The following is a 3,586-nucleotide window of genomic DNA, read 5'->3' on the forward strand; positions in this document are numbered from 1 at the left end:
AGACATGATCTTTATCTATATATATCAGTGGTTTCTGGACTTGAGAAAATTTGTAATGAGTGCTATGTGTGAATTACATGTGTCATATTTATTTTCATAAGGACTATGCATGCTAGAATGAAAATATTTGATGTGATGCCTTTATATTTATTCTTGTATGATATATCTTATCATATGCATCACGGTTTCTCTTTGTCACACACACATGCACTCCACGGATGCAATGATTTAGGAGGAGTCTCCTATTTGTTTTAGTATGTGCAATTGACATTTGAGGTCATTTTGTGGATTCTAATCATAAGCACATATTAAGGGGGAGCCTCTCATAAATCATTGAACCCAAAAGTTTAAATGTTTATATCATTTTGTAAGCTTTAATCAAGTTGTCATCAATCACCAAAAAGGGGGAGATTGAAAGTGCATCTAGCCCTTTAGTGGGTTTTGGATGATTGAATGATAACGTGATTAAAGGACTAACCCGTTTGCTAAGTGTGAACAGGTAATAGGTTATCTCACAGGTACTTAATGAAAGCCAAAATGACGTGTTGTTGTATAAACAATCTAGTTCAAGCACAAGACAACAATGCAAATGGAATTCATGTGAAGGCTTATTTCTTGTGGGATTTCCATGTACTATGTGAAAGCAAGCTCATGATTATTAGTTAATGAGACATAAGGGATTGCATATGGAATGGTCTCATATTTGAAGCTTGCTATATTAAAATGAAAAAGTAACAATACATATGAATGGATGATTCAACACAAGATGTGACTTGATGGCTTGAGATTGTGAAGATAGCAAGGAAAGGCTTCGAGGTACTAAGCAAGGGTGAAGGGCAAGCGACGGCTTGGCGGCCAAAGAACCTAGCTAGGGTGAAGAAGAAAGTATTTGCATTTAGTTGAGGTACTAATCAAGCTAAGATGGTCATATTGATGTGAAGGATCAAATCTATGATGAAGTATTTGATGGAAGTGACTTGATACATTTGGGATTATTCAAACTTGATGAATGGAATCAAGTCACATGCTCAAGATGGCTATGCTCAAGTGAAAAGATCAACATCAACATGTTAGCACCCTTACTTGATGAAGATTGGAAGGGACGGCATCAATTCAAATAGAACAACTCAAGTGGTACAAATTCATATTTCCATTTATCTTGAGTTTAATAGATATGCCGTACTATTAAAAGGGATGCATCATGTTGATAGGTAATGTTTCATAAGTGCTCAAGCCAACCCATGTGAGTTTTGAGTATTTGAGCAACAAAAGTGCTAACTGATTTTTTGCTGGTCTGGTAATACCGGACGTGTCCGGTATTCATATCGGACGTGTCCGGTATTTGTCCAGCAGCTATAAAACTGTTGTTCTCGGGTTGGTTCATCAGGAGTTCCGACATAGGTCGGGAGTCCCGGCATGGGTCGGGAGTTCCGACGTGTCGCACTTCGACCGACTTGGAGGGTTCACTGTCCTGGTCATACCAGACGTGTCCGGTATTCATACCGGACGTGTCCGGTATGGATGACCAGAAGCCAACGGCTAGTTTTCAAAAGCCGTGAGGGTCGGGAGTTCCGACGTAAGTTGGGAGTTCCGACGGTCAGGAGTTCCGACATATGTCGGGAGTTCCGACACCTCACTAACTTTAACTCAGTTACATGTTTTTCAAAATTACTGAGGGTCGGGGGTTTCGACTTGAGTCAGGAGTTCTGACGGTCGGAAGTCCCGGCGTTCTTCGGGAGTTCCGACGCCTCACAACTTCACTATAACTTAGTTACCGTTGGCGCAGTATGAGTCATACCGGATGTGTCCGGTATGCATACCGGACGTGTCCGGTATTGCAACGGCTATAAAATGGCTAGTTTTTCAAGGGGGCTATAAATACCCCCAAGCCTCCACCTTTGGAGGTTGCTGATTCTGCTGAGATAGACACACGTTTTTGAGCCTTGCCAACTCTCCTAAACCCTCTCTTAGTGAGTGTGTGATCCAAATTACAAAATCAATTTGTGGGTTAAGAGAGAATTTGAAAAAGAGAGCAAGCCACCACTTGAGCACTTGTGCATATTGTCAATCTCGTGATTCGCATTTGTTACTCTTGGACTCTTCGGTCCTAGACGGCTAGGCGTCGTCGGAGAGCAACCGAGAGATTGTGGTTGCTTCGGAAAGTTTGTAACGGTCAATTCCGCCGCCTCGGAATCAAATTAGTGGAAGGAGGAAAAGGAGTTGGAAAAGACTCCGGCTAGAGTGACCTTCGTGGTACCCTCTAGGGCTGACCTTCGCTGGGTCGCCCGCAGCCCCTTCAACGGAGAGTAGGACTCGAACGAGTCCAAACTTCGGTAAAACAAATATTGTGTCTAAATTAGCATTTCATTTGATATTTGTGTTGCTCTAGCTATTCTGCAGGTTCTCTATGTATTTTGTCATCTCCATTAGGTGCCTACAGTTTGGTTTGAAGATAGAAATCGAAAGGAGCAAGTTCGGGGCCGATTTGCAGAAATCGTGTATACCGGACACGTCCGGTATTCATACCAGACACGTCCGGTATTTCCTGACTGCACTGAAATTATTTATTCTCTGTTCTAACTTGGTGTTGCAGGGTTGTAGCTTCTAAATATATTCTTTATACCTTGTTTACTTTGTGGCTAACTTGTGAGGGGTGGCAATACTCTTAATTTGGAGTTTACATTTTGGAAACTCCCCTTTCTAATTGTTTCCGCTTTTAAAGGTGTTAATTTTCAGAAACGCCTATTCACCCCCCTCTAGGCGGCATCCTAGGTCCTTTCAAGCCACCTCTGCAGCATGTTCCTCGCTGCATCTAATCCTTTCATGTATAAAATGCAATCAGTTAGCAACACAATTATATTATATTTAAAATCAGGCAACGAAAAATAGGATTTCAAGCACTCACTAGCACATAATGCAACAACATGCTCGTTCAAGATCTGCATCTGTACTCTTGTCTCCTCCCTTGCCTCCTTCCTTGCCCTCTCCTCCTCTAACGTGATCCGTCTCTCCAATCCCCATTTGTCAAGCTCAACATCGATCGGTTTCAAATATCGCGCTATCTAGTAAACTCACGCATCTTATCTTTGTGATGTTTAACGTATAGGTTGACGTAGTCAGGTCCATATCCCCTCTTCCGTGCAATTACTTTCTTCCCCTTCAGTTCATCCAAGAACTTAGCTTGACCATCATAATATTCCCACCTGCATTTCCAAGTGCTCTGTTCAAACGAAAAATTATATCATATGTCTTAGCAAAAGAAACAAAATACGATTTCATGGTTACCACAAAAATAATCAACCTCATCATAGTCAACCATATGGCCGCAATAATGACATATTTCAAGCTCCGAAGGGACTAGACCGTAGCTTTGGATGGCACACATGTCAAAGTTAGGGTGAACAAGAAGGCCAAAATTGACCATATAAATAGAAAAGGAGATGTAACTATAAATGTCTGTGCCATTGGCGAGATGGATGGGCGCTTCACATATGTCGGTGTGGGGATGACGGGTTCGGTGCATGACATGTCGGTTCTCAAAGAATGTTGGGAGGAACCAAACTTCTCGCATCCACCAACCGATGAG

The sequence above is a fragment of the Miscanthus floridulus genome, chromosome 11 (assembly GCF_019320115.1).
Source record: "Miscanthus floridulus cultivar M001 chromosome 11, ASM1932011v1, whole genome shotgun sequence".
Lineage (NCBI taxonomy): Eukaryota > Viridiplantae > Streptophyta > Magnoliopsida > Poales > Poaceae > Miscanthus > Miscanthus floridulus.